Raw genomic sequence first — 12,500 nt, forward strand, 5'->3', positions numbered from 1 at the left:
GAGCGTGTGCTCCCCTGCGGACGAACCTCTGCCTTCTCCCTCGGTGAATGCCGGGGGGAACGGGTCCGGTTCGCGTACCCGACCCGGGGCCGGTCGGTCCCCGGGCAAAGCCTCCGGAAGGGTCCCCTTTACACGCACAGACCCAGAGAGGCTAAAAGGGCGGGAGGCGCGGGTCCCTGTACCCAGGCAGGGCGCGCCGTCCTTGGGAAGAGTTGCAGCGGAACGGCCACCCGTGCCAGAGGGCCGGGACGTCGAGCGAGTCGAGCAACTTCGGCGGGCGGTCCGCCGAAGTCCCCCGGTCCCGGGGGTGATGCGCGCGTGCCCTGCCGGCACCCTCTTTGGACCGGAGGGGCCGAGCTATGGGCGTAATTTCTCGTTTTTTTTTCATCCTCTGAAGGTCCCTCGATCGATCTGGCGAGGCGCGATCCGGCGGGGAGCGACCCTCTCGTTCGGCCGGGCTCCGGAGCCCGTGTCGGCGAAGGCGAGAGGGTCTCGCTCCCCCTGACGCCGCATCGTGCCGGGGCTCGGGGGGGGCCCTTAGGGTATACCCCCTCCCGGCGGAACTCCCGCCGGGAAAGGGGTCGTCCCTCCCGGGAGGCGAGCTTGAGCGGCACGGAGCGGGCTCCCCCAGATGTGTCCGGAGAGAACGGCATCATTCGCAATATCCCCAGACGGTCGTTTCGACGCGCGATCCGGCGGGGACCGACCCCCTCGTCCGGCCGGGCCCCGGAGCCCGTGTCGGCGAAGGGTCTCGATCCCCCCGGTGCCGAGTCGCGCCACGGCACGGTCCGGAAGGCTATATCCGTCTTTGAAGGTCCCTCGATCGATCTAACGAAGCGCGATCCGGCAGGGAGCTAGCCACTCTGCGGAGCCCGTGTCAGTAAAGGCGAGAGGGTCCCCCTCCCCCCAGATGCCGCATCGCGCCGGTGCGGAGGCGGCGGCTGCCGCCAGATGCGCGACGAGGGGTCGGCGGTCACGAAGGGCACAGGGAGGGTGGCCGGGCGGTCCGGCAGGAAGCGCAACCGCGTCCCGGCGAGGGAGACCCAAGGCCCCAGGGCCTCTCCCCTAAGCCGCGGGCGTCGGAGTGCGCGCAGCGGGACCGCGCCTCGGCTGCCCTCCCTCGGCCTCCCTCGCGGAGGGGGGCCGAGCCGTCCCAGGAGACGCGCGAGCGGGACGGCTCCCCGACGGCCACCGTACCCCCCCGGAGAAAGGCAGCGGTACCGCCGGGCGGGTGGGCGGACCCCGTCGGGCGGCCCGGCGGAGCTCCTTCGTAGGCTGAGAGTAAAATCGAAAAAGTCCCGATCGACGTGCCCGGGGGGCTAAGCGCGGGTCCCTGCATCCCAGGCAGGGCGCGCCCACCTCGGGCACGGGATCCCGGAACCCGGAGCGGCGGAGGGGTCGGCGGTCCCGAAGGGCATAGGGAGGGGCGGCCGGGCGGTCCGGCAGGAAGCGCAACCGCGTCCAGGCGCGGGAGACCCAAGGCCCCTCGGGGTCCTCGAGGCTGCCCGCGAGACTCCGGTCCCGCGTCGGCGCGCCTCGCTCCCCGGGCCTCTCCCCTAAGCCGCGGGCGTCGGAGTGCGCGCAGCAGGACCGCACCTCGGCTGCCCTCCCTCGGCCTCCCTCGCGGAGGGGGGCCGAGCCGTCCCAGAACACGCGGGCGGGCGGGACGGCTCCCTGACGGCCACCGGACCCCGCCGAGCCCAACCCGGGCACGGGATCCTTGGAGAGCGGACACCCGGAGGAAGGCAGCGGTACCGCCGGGCGGGTGAGCAGACCCCGTCGGGCGGCCCGGCGGAGCTCCTTCGTAGGCTGAGCGTAAAATCGACAAAGTCCCGATCGGCGTGTCCCCGGGGGGCTAAGCGCGGGTCCCTGCATCCCAGGCAGGGCGCGCCCACCCCGGGCACGGGATCCCGGAACCCGGAGCGGCGGAGGGGTCGGCGGTCCCGAAGGGCATAGGGAGGGGCGGCCGGGCGGTCCGGCAGGAAGCGCAACCGCGTCCAGGCGCGGGAGACCCAAGGCCCCTCGGGGTCCTCGAGGCTGCCCGCGAGACTCCGGTCCCGCGTCGGCACGCCTCGCTCCCCGGGCCTCTCCCCTAAGCCGCGGGCGTCGGAGTGCGCGCAGCAGGACCGCACCTCGGCCGCCCTCCCTCGGCCTCCCTCGCGGAGGGGGGCCGAGCCGTCCCAGGAGACACGCGGGCGGGCGGGACGGCTCCCCGACGGCCACCGGACCCCGCCGAGCCCACCCCGGGCACGGGATCCTTGGAGAGCGGACAGCCGGAGGAAGGCAGCGGTACCGCCGGGCGGGTGGGCGGACCCCGTCGGGCGGCCCGGCGGAGCTCCTTCGTAGGCTGAGAGTAAAATTGACAAAGTCCCGATCGACGTGCCCGGGGGGCTAAGCGCGGGTCCCTGCATCCCAGGCAGGGCGCGCCCACCCCGGGCACGGTATCCCCAGAGAGGGCACACCCGGAGGAAGGCAGCGGGACCACCGGGTGGGTGCGCGAACCCGCACGGGCGGTGCAGCGTGGCCCCGAAGTAGGCTGAGCGTAACATTGACAAGGTCGAGATCGCTGTGCGCGGGGTGTTTGGGACCGGTCCCTGGACCCCCGGGAGGCTTCGCCCACCCCGCGCATGGTATCCCCGGAGAGGGCACACCCGGAGGAAGGCAGCGGGACCACCGGGTGGGTGCGCGAACCCGCACGGGCGGTGCAGCGTGGCCCCGAAGTAGGCTGAGCGTAACATTGACAAGGTCGAGATCGCTGTGCGCGGGGTGTTTGGGACCGGTCCCTGGACCCCCGGGAGGCTTCGCCCACCCCGCGCATGGTATCCCCGGAGAGGGCACACCCGGAGGAAGGCAGCGGGACCACCGGGTGGGTGCGCGAACCCGCACGGGCGGTGCAGCGTGGCCCCGAAGTAGGCTGAGCGTAACATTGACAAGGTCGAGATCGCTGTGCGCGGGGTGTTTGGGACCGGTCCCTGGACCCCCGGGAGGCTTCGCCCACCCCGCGCATGGTATCCCCGGAGAGGGCACACCCGGAGGAAGGCAGCGGGACCACCGGGTGGGTGCGCGAACCCGCACGGGCGGTGCAGCGTGGCCCCGAAGTAGGCTGAGCGTAACATTGACAATGTCGAGATCGCTGTGTGCGGGGTGTTTGGGACCGGTCCCTGGACCCCCGGGAGGGGTCGCACACCCCGCGCATGGTATCCCCGGATAGGGCACACCCGGAGGAAGGCAGCGGGACCACCGGGTGGGTGCGCGAACCCGTACGGGCGGTGCAGCGTGGCCCCGAAGTAGGCTGAGCGTAACATTGACAAGGTCGAGATCGCTGTGCGCGGGGTGTTTGGCACCGGTCCCTGGACCCCCGGGAGGGTTCGCACACCCCGCGCATGGTATCCCCGGAGAGGGCACACCCGGAGGAAGGCAGCGGGACCACCGGGTGGGTGCGCGAACCCGCACGGGCGGTGCAGCGTGGCCCCGAAGTAGGCTGAGCGTAACATTGACAAGGTCGAGATCGCTGTGCGCGGGGTGTTTGGCACCGGTCCCTGGACCCCCGGGAGGCTTCGCCCACCCCGCGCATGGTATCCCCGGAGAGGGCACACCCGGAGGAAGGCAGCGGGACCACCGGGTGGGTGCGCGAACCCGCACGGGCGGTGCAGCGTGGCCCCGAAGTAGGCTGAGCGTAACATTGACAAGGTCGAGATCGCTGTGCGCGGGGTGTTTGGCACCGGTCCCTGGACCCCCGGGAGGGTTCGCACACCCCGCGCATGGTATCCCCAGAGAGGGCACACCCGGAGGAAGGCAGCGGGACAACCGGGTGGGTGCGCGAACCCGCACGGGCGGTGCAGCGTGGCCCCGAAGTAGGCTGAGCGTAACATTGACAAGGTCGAGATCGCTGTGCGCGGGGTGTTTGGGACCGGTCCCTGGACCCCCGGGAGGGTTCGCACACCCCGCGCATGGTATCCCCGGAGAGGGCACACCCGGAGGAAGGCAGCGGGACCACCGGGTGGGTGCGCGAACCCGCACGGGCGGTGCAGCGTGGCCCCGAAGTAGGCTGAGCGTAACATTGACAAGGTCGAGATCGCTGTGCGCGGGATGTTTGGGACCGGTCCCTGGACCCCCGGGAGGGTTCGCACACCCCGCGCATGGTATCCCCGGAGAGGGCACACCCGGAGGAAGGCAGCGGGACCACCGGGTGGGTGCGCGAACCCGCACGGGCGGTGCAGCGTGGCCCCGAAGTAGGCTGAGCGTAACATTGACAAGGTCGAGATCGCTGTGCGCGGGGTGTTTGGCACCGGTTCCTGGACCCCCGGGAGGGTTCGCACACCCCGCGCATGGTATCCCCGGAGAGGGCACACCCGGAGGAAGGCAGCGGGACCACCGGGTGGGTGCGCGAACCCGCACGGGCGGTGCAGCGTGGCCCCGAAGTAGGCTGAGCGTAACATTGACAAGGTCGAGATCGCTGTGCGCGGGGTGTTTGGCACCGGTTCCTGGACCCCCGGGAGGGTTCGCACACCCCGCGCATGGTATCCCCGGAGAGGGCACACCCGGAGGAAGGCAGCGGGACCACCGGGTGGGTGCGCGAACCCGCACGGGCGGTGCAGCGTGGCCCCGAAGTAGGCTGAGCGTAACATTGACAAGGTCGGGATCGCTGTGCGCGGGGTGTTTGGCACCGGTCCCTGGACCCCCGGGAGGGTTCGCACACCCCGCGCATGGTATCCCCGGAGAGGGCACACCCGGAGGAAGGCAGCGGGACCACCGGGTGGGTGCGCGAACCCGCACGGGCGGTGCAGCGTGGCCCCGAAGTAGGCTGAGCGTAACATTGACAAGGTCGAGATCGCTGTGCGCGGGGTGTTTGGCACCGGTCCCTGGACCCCCGGGAGGGTTCGCACACCCCGCGCATGGTATCCCCGGAGAGGGCACACCCGGAGGAAGGCAGCGGGACCACCGGGTGGGTGCGCGAACCCGCACGGGCGGTGCAGCGTGGCCCCGAAGTAGGCTGAGCGTAACATTGACAAGGTCGAGATCGCTGTGCGCGGGGTGTTTGGCACCGGTCCCTGGACCCCCGGGAGGGTTCGCACACCCCGCGCATGGTATCCCCGGAGAGGGCACACCCGGAGGAAGGCAGCGGGACCACCGGGTGGGTGCGCGAACCCGCACGGGCGGTGCAGCGTGGCCCCGAAGTAGGCTGAGCGTAACATTGACAAGGTCGAGATCGCTGTGCGCGGGGTGTTTGGCACCGGTCCCTGGACCCCCGGGAGGGTTCGCACACCCCGCGCATGGTATCCCCGGAGAGGGCACACCCGGAGGAAGGCAGCGGGACCACCGGGTGGGTGCGCGAACCCGCACGGGCGGTGCAGCGTGGCCCCGAAGTAGGCTGAGCGTAACATTGACAAGGTCGAGATCGCTGTGTGCGGGGTGTTTGGGACCGGTCCCTGGACCCCCGGGAGGGGTCGCACACCCCGCGCATGGTATCCCCGGATAGGGCACACCCGGAGGAAGGCAGCGGGACCACCGGGTGGGTGCGCGAACCCGCACGGGCGGTGCAGCGTGGCCCCGAAGTAGGCTGAGCGTAACATTGACAAGGTCGAGATCGCTGTGCGCGGGGTGTTTGGGACCGGTCCCTGGACCCCCGGGAGGGTTCGCACACCCCGCGCATGATATCCCCGGAGAGGGCACACCCGGAGGAAGGCAGCGGGACCACCGGGTGGGTGCGCGAACCCGCACGGGCGGTGCAGCGTGGCCCCGAAGTAGGCTGAGCGTAACATTGACAAGGTCGAGATCGCTGTGCGCGGGGTGTTTGGCACCGGTCCTTGAACCCCCGGGAGGGTTCGCACACCCCGCGCATGGTATCCCCGGAGAGGGCACACCCGGAGGAAGGCAGCGGGACCACCGGGTGGGTGCGCGAACCCGCACGGGCGGTGCAGCGTGGCCCCGAAGTAGGCTGAGCGTAACATTGACAAGGTCGAGATCGCTGTGCGCGGGGTGTTTGGCACCGGTCCCTGGACCCCCGGGAGGGTTCGCACACCCCGCGCATGGTATCCCCGGAGAGGGCACACCCGGAGGAAGGCAGCGGGACCACCGGGTGGGTGCGCGAACCCGCACGGGCGGTGCAGCGTGGCCCCGAAGTAGGCTGAGCGTAACATTGACAAGGTCGAGATCGCTGTGCGCGGGGTGTTTGGCACCGGTCCCTGGACCCCCGGGAGGGTTCGCACACCCCGCGCATGGTATCCCCAGAGAGGGCACACCCGGAGGAAGGCAGCGGGACCACCGGGTGGGTGCGCGAACCCGCACGGGCGGTGCAGCGTGGCCCCGAAGTAGGCTGAGCGTAACATTGACAAGGTCGAGATCGCTGTGCGCGGGGTGTTTGGGCACCGGTCCCTGGGACCCCCGGGAGGGTTCGCACACCCCGCGCATGGTATCCCCGGAGAGGGCACACCCCGGAGGAAGGCAGCGGGACCACCGGGTGGGTGCGCGAACCCGCACGGGCGGTGCAGCGTGGCCCCGAAGTAGGCTGAGCGTAACATTGACAAGGTCGAGATCGCTGTGCGCGGGGTGTTTGGGACCGGTCCCTGGACCTCCGGGAGGGTTCGCACACCCCCGCGCATGGTATCCCCCAGAGAGGGCACACCCGGAGGAAGGCAGCGGGACCACCGGGTGGGTGCGCGAACCCGCACGGGCGGTGCAGCGTGGCCCCGAAGTAGGCTGAGCGTAACATTGACAAGGTCGAGATCGCTGTGCGCGGGGTGTTTGGGACCGGTCCCTGGACCCCCGGGAGGGTTCGCACACCCCGCGCATGGTATCCCCGGAGAGGGCACACCCGGAGGAAGGCAGCGGGACCACCGGGTGGGTGCGCGAACCCGCACGGGCGGTGCAGCGTGGCCCCGAAGTAGGCTGAGCGTAACATTGACAAGGTCGAGATCGCTGTGCGCGGGGTGTTTGGGACCGGTCCCCTGGACCCCCCGGGGAGGGTTCGCACACCCCGCGCATGGTATCCCCGGAGAGGGCACACCCGGAGGAAGGCAGCGGGACCACCGGGTGGGTGCGCGAACCCGCACGGGCGGTGCAGCGTGGCCCCGAAGTAGGCTGAGCGTAACATTGACAAGGTCGGGATCGCTGTGTGCGGGGTGTTTGGGACCGGGTCCCTGGACCCCCGGGAGGGTTCGCACACCCCGCGCATGGTATCCCCGGAGAGGGGCACACCCGGAGGAAGGCAGCGGGGACCACCGGGTGGGTGCGCGAACCCGCACGGGCGGTGCAGCGTGGCCCCGAAGTAGGCTGAGCGTAACATTGACAAGGTCGAGATCGCTGTGTGCGGGGTGTTTGGCACCGGTCCCTGGACCCCCGGGAGGGTTCGCACACCCCGCGCATGGTATCCCCGGAGAGGGCACACCCAGAGGAAGGCAGCGGCACCGGCGGGCGGGTGTGCGGACCCCCGTCGGGACGCACGACAGTGCTTCAGGCCGACCTTCTTAGGCTGAGCGACCAAAGTCCCGATTGACGTGTGTGTCCCTGTGCCCAGGCAGGGTGCACCGTCCTTGGGCACAGGATCGTCGACGCGGACCCCCCCCGCGGCGGGGAAGGGGAAGCGTCGACATATTCGACATAGTCGAGCGAGTACGACGTCCGGTCGGCCGAGGGCCCCCCGATGCCCCTGGACCCCCCCCCGGGGTGGGCAGACGGAAAAATGTCAAAGTCTGGTTGTCGGCCAGGGGTAAGTGTGTGTCCCTGTGCCCAGGCAGGGTGCACCGAACCCGGGCGAGGCCTCCGGAAGGGGTCCCCCTGACAGACTTCCAGGCTTTGGAACATTTGAGAGAGATCAAGGGCGGGAGGCGCGGGTCCCTGTACCCAGGCAGGGTGCGCTATCCTTGGGCACAAGATCGTCGAAGCGACCCCCCCGCGGCGGGGAAGGGGAAGCGTCGACATATTCGACATAGTCGAGCGAGTACGACGTCCGGTCGGCCGAGGGCCCCCGATGCGCCTGGACCCCCCCCGGGGTGGGCCAGACGGAAAAATGTCAAAGTCTGGTTGTCGGCCAGGGGTAAGTGTGTGTCCCTGTGCCCAGGCAGGGTGCACCGAACCCGGGCGAGGCCTCCGGAAGGGTACAGGCCTCGGGACTTTTGACAGAGAACCAGGGCGGGAGGCGCGGGTCCCTGTACCCAGGCAGGGCGCGCCATCCTTGGGCACAGGATCGTCGACGCGGACCCCCCCGCGGCGGGGAAGGGGAAGCGTCGACATATTCGACATAGTCGAGCGAGTACGACGTCCGGTCGGCCGAGGGCCCCCGATGCCCCTGGACCCCCCCCCCCCCCCCCCCCCGGGGTGGGCCAGACGGAAAAATGTCAAAGTCTGGTTGTCGGCCAGGGGTAAGTGTGTGTCCCTGTGCCCAGGCAGGGTGCACCGAACCCGGGCGAGGCCTCCGGAAGGCTCCCCTGACGGACTTCCAGGCCTCGGGACATTTGAGAAGGATCAAGGGCGGGAGGCGCGGGTCCCTGTACCCAGGCAGGGCGCGCTATCCTTCGGCAAAGGATCGTCGACGCGGACCCCCCCGCGGCGGGGAAGGGGAAGCGTCGACATATTCGACATAGTCGAGCGAGTACGACGTCCGGTCGGCCGAGGGCCCCCGATGCCCCTGGACCCCCCCCCCCCCCGGGGTGGGCCAGACGGAAAAATGTCAAAGTCTGGTTGTCGGCCAGGGGTAAGTGTGTGTCCCTGTGCCCAGGCAGGGTGCACCGAACCCGGGCGAGGCCTCCGGAAGGGTCCCCTGACAGACCTCCAGGCCTCGGGACTTTTGACAGAGAACCAGGGCGGGAGGCGCGGGTCCCTGTACCCAGGCAGGGCGCGCTATCCTTGGGCACAGGATCGTCGACGCGGACCCCCCCGCGGCGGGGAAGGGGAAGCGTCGACATATTCGACATAGTCGAGCGAGTACGACGTCCGGTCGGACGAGGGCCCCCGATGCCCCTGGACCCCCCCCCCCCCCCCCCCTCCGGGGTGGGCCAGACGGAAAAATGTCAAAGTCTGGTTGTCGGCCAGGGGTAAGTGTGTGTCCCTGTGCCCAGGCAGGGTGCACCGAACCCGGGCGAGGCCTCCGGAAGGCTCCCCTGACGGACTTCCAGGCCTCGGGACATTTGAGAAGGATCAAGGGCGGGAGGCGCGGGTCCCTGTACCCAGGCAGGGCGCGCTATCCTTGGGCAAAGGATCGTCGACGCGGACCCCCCCGCGGCGGGGAAGGGGAAGCGTCGACATATTCGACATAGTCGAGCGAGTACGACGTCCGGTCGGCCGAGAGCCCCCGATGCCCCCGGGGTGGTGCCGACGCGCCAACCCGGAGTCAAGAGGGAAAATGTTAAAAGTCGGGTGGTTGGCCCGTGGGAAGTGTGTGTCCCTGTGCCCAGGCAGGGTGCACTGAACCCGGGCAAGTCATCTGGAAGGGTCCCCTGACAGACCTCCAGACATGATGATTATCTCAAAACTGAGAACCACTATGAGATCGTATTTGAAAGCCGAATCCAGGCGACAGTTCCATGAGCTGGGCATGTCGGAGTGGTACGCTTTCATAAAAGTGTATCACAGCATAGCGACCGGGTATCTTAGAACGGCCTCCTGTGCCAGAGAGCTGGGACGTCGAGCGAGTCGAGCCAGTCTGGCGGGCGGTCCGCCGAGGGTGCCCGTCCCCCCGGACCCCCCCAGTGTGGGCCAGACAGAAAATGTCAAAGTCCGGTTGTCGGCCAGGGGTAAGTGTGTGTCCCTGTGCCCAGGCAGGGTGCACCGAACCCGGGCGAGGCCTCCGGAAGGGTCCCCTGATGGACTTCCAGGCTTTGGAACATTTGAGAGAGATCAAGGGCGGGAGGCGCGGGTCCCTGTACCCAGGCAGGGCGCGCTATCCTTGGGCACAAGATCGTCGACGCGGACCCCCCCGCGGCGGGGAAGGGGAAGCGTCGACATATTCGACATAGTCGAGCGAGTACGACGTCCGGTCGGCCGAGGGCCCCCGATGCCCCTGGACCCCCCCCCGGGGTGGGCCAGACGGAAAAATGTCAAAGTCTGGTTGTCGGCCAGGGGTAAGTGTGTGTCCCTGTGCCCAGGCAGGGTGCACCGAACCCGGGCGAGGCCTCCGAAAGGCTCCCCTGACGGACTTCCAGGCCTCGGGACATTTGAGAAGGATCAAGGGCGGGAGGCGCGGGTCCCTGTACCCAGGCAGGGCGCGCTATCCTTGGGCAAAGGATCGTCGACGCGGACCCCCCCGCGGCGGGGAAGGGGAAGCGTCGACATATTCGACATAGTCGAGCGAGTACGACGTCCGGTCGGCCGAGGGCCCCCGATGCCCCTGGACCCCCCCCCCCCCGGGGTGGGCCAGACGGAAAAATGTCAAAGTCTGGTTGTCGGCCAGGGGTAAGTGTGTGTCCCTGTGCCCAGGCAGGGTGCACCGAACCCGGGCGAGGCCTCCGGAAGGGTCCCCTGACAGACCTCCAGGCCTCGGGACTTTTGACAGAGAACCAGGGCGGGAGGCGCGGGTCCCTGTACCCAGGCAGGGCGCGCTATCCTTGGGCACAGGATCGTCGACGCGGACCCCCCCGCGGCGGGGAAGGGGAAGCGTCGACATATTCGACATAGTCGAGCGAGTACGACGTCCGGTCGGACGAGGGCCCCCGATGCCCCTGGACCCCCCCCCCCCCCCCCCTCCGGGGTGGGCCAGACGGAAAAATGTCAAAGTCTGGTTGTCGGCCAGGGGTAAGTGTGTGTCCCTGTGCCCAGGCAGGGTGCACCGAACCCGGGCGAGGCCTCCGGAAGGCTCCCCTGACGGACTTCCAGGCCTCGGGACATTTGAGAAGGATCAAGGGCGGGAGGCGCGGGTCCCTGTACCCAGGCAGGGCGCGCTATCCTTGGGCAAAGGATCGTCGACGCGGACCCCCCCGCGGCGGGGAAGGGGAAGCGTCGACATATTCGACATAGTCGAGCGAGTACGACGTCCGGTCTGCCGAGAGCCCCCGATGCCCCCGGGGTGGTGCCGACGCGCCAACCCGGAGTCAAGAGGGAAAATGTTAAAAGTCGGGTGGTTGGCCCGTGGGAAGTGTGTGTCCCTGTGCCCAGGCAGGGTGCACTGAACCCGGGCAAGTCATCTGGAAGGGTCCCCTGACAGACCTCCAGACATGATGATTATCTCAAAACTGAGAACCACTATGAGATCGTATTTTAAAGCCGAATCCAGGCGACAGTTCCATGAGCTGGGCATGTCGGAGTGGTACGCTTTCATAAAAGTGTATCACAGCATAGCGACCGGGTATCTTAGAACGGCCTCCTGTGCCAGAGAGCTGGGACGTCGAGCGAGTCGAGCCAGTCTGGTGGGCGGTCCGCCGAGGGTGCCCGTCCCCCCGGACCCCCCCAGTGTGGGCCAGACAGAAAATGTCAAAGTCCGGTTGTCGGCCAGGGGTAAGTGTGTGTCCCTGTGCCCAGGCAGGGTGCACCGAACCCGGGCGAGGCCTCCGGAAGGGTCCCCTGACGGACTTCCAGGCTTTGGAACATTTGAGAGAGATCAAGGGCGGGAGGCGCGGGTCCCTGTACCCAGGCAGGGCGCGCTATCCTTGGGCACAAGATCGTCGACGCGGACCCCCCCGCGGCGGGGAAGGGGAAGCGTCGACATATTCGACATAGTCGAGCGAGTACGACGTCCGGTCGGCCGAGGGCCCCCGATGCCCCTGGACCCCCCCCCCGGGGTGGGCCAGACGGAAAAATGTCAAAGTCTGGTTGTCGGCCAGGGGTAAGTGTGTGTCCCTGTACCCAGGCAGGGTGCACCGAACCCGGGCGAGGCCTCCGGAAGGCTCCCCTGACGGACTTCCAGGCCTCGGGACATTTGAGAAGGATCAAGGGCGGGAGGCGCGGGTCCCTGTACCCAGGCAGGGCGCGCTATCCTTGGGCAAAGGATCGTCGACGCGGACCCCCCCGCGGCGGGGAAGGGGAAGCGTCGACATATTCGACATAGTCGAGCGAGTACGACGTCCGGTCGGCCGAGGGCCCCCGATGCCCCTGGACCCCCCCCCGGGGTGGGCCAGACGGAAAAATGTCAAAGTCTGGTTGTCGGCCAGGGGTAAGTGTGTGTCCCTGTGCCCAGGCAGGGTGCACCGAACCCGGGCGAGGCCTCCGGAAGGCTCCCCTGACGGACTTCCAGGCCTCGGGACATTTGAGAAGGATCAAGGGCGGGAGGCGCGGGTCCCTGTACCCAGGCAGGGCGCGCTATCCTTGGGCAAAGGATCGTCGACGCGGCCCTCCCGCGGCGGGGAAGGGGAAGCGTCGACATATTCGACATAGTCGAGCGAGTACGACGTCCGGTCGGCCGAGGGCCCCCGATGCCCCTGGACCCCCCCCCCGGGGTGGGCCAGACGGAAAAATGTCAAAGTCTGGTTGTCGGCCAGGGGTAAGTGTGTGTCCCTGTGCCCAGGCAGGGTGCACCGAACCCGGACGAGGCCTCCGGAAGGCTCCCCTGACGGACTTCCAGGCCTCGGGAC

This window comes from Hyla sarda, unplaced genomic scaffold (genome assembly GCF_029499605.1).
Source record: "Hyla sarda isolate aHylSar1 unplaced genomic scaffold, aHylSar1.hap1 scaffold_509, whole genome shotgun sequence".
Lineage (NCBI taxonomy): Eukaryota > Metazoa > Chordata > Amphibia > Anura > Hylidae > Hyla > Hyla sarda.